Consider the following 941-nt stretch of genomic DNA (forward strand, 5'->3'; position numbering starts at 1 on the left):
TAATTAGCATTTTAAAGTCTAGTTTCTTGAGTTCTTTATATATTTTGGAGATCAGACCTTTGTCTGTTGCAGGGTTGGTGAAGATCTTCTCCCAGTCAGTAGGTTGCCTTTTTGTCTTAGTGACAGTCTGTTTCTTGATCTGTCTCTCTTTTTTCTCTCCATGTATGGTATATATTTCCTATGCATGGAGACCAGTGGTTAACATTGATTTCTCAGTCGCTGTCCACTTTATTTTTTGAGGCAGAGTATTTCACTGTACTTGGAACTCATCAATTAGGCTATATTAAGCTAGACTGGCTGCCTGTAAACTCCAGGGAGCTTCCCGTCGCTACATTCTCAGGCCTATGATTGATTACACAGGTGCACCCTCCACACCTGGCTTCTTTAGGTGGGTTTTTGAGGATTGAACTAGGTCCTCGTGCTTATAGAACAAACACTTTATCACCTGATTCATCTCTTCAGAAACTGTTTCAAAAGGAAGTCAGTCAGTCTTGATCATTTTCTAGTTAAATAATCCTTTACTAACCATCACTCCGGGATAAGCTGTGTTTGGAAATGTTTTGTGCTGCCCTATATGTAACTTTTTCCTTGTAGCAAGTTCTTAGGAGGGCGTTCATTTCACCTTCTAATTCAGGGGAGTGGTATTTTTCTGTGGTTTGGCTGAAGTTTTGTGACAAGTCAAAGGCCTGATGTTGATGTCATCAGAATACCATGGGTTTTTAAGTGTCTTGTGATGATGGCTTGTTAGCTGTTTGTCACCCGACCACCTTGTGTAGACAGTAACAGTGCACCTGAAGTGCTCGTGAGGAGAGCTGGGGCTGTTGTGTTTTCATTTCTATGAAAAAGGCATTTCCAAGAAAACAAAAAATATATAACATTAATGTTTAAATACCTGGTGAATGCTTTAAAGTGGCCCTTCTGTTACAGTCCTCCCTTCCTTT

General features: G+C 40.3%; 1 protein-coding gene across 2 annotated transcripts in view; it reads left to right on the top strand.

The window, feature by feature from the left end:
• Lmtk2 (lemur tyrosine kinase 2) overlaps nt 1-941 on the top strand; it is a 91,958-nt gene that overhangs the window by 44,738 nt on the left and 46,279 nt on the right. The gene's annotated exons all lie outside the window — the stretch shown is intronic.

The sequence above is a fragment of the Microtus ochrogaster genome, unplaced genomic scaffold (assembly GCF_000317375.1).
Source record: "Microtus ochrogaster isolate Prairie Vole_2 unplaced genomic scaffold, MicOch1.0 UNK27, whole genome shotgun sequence".
NCBI classification, from domain to species: Eukaryota; Metazoa; Chordata; class Mammalia; order Rodentia; family Cricetidae; genus Microtus; species Microtus ochrogaster.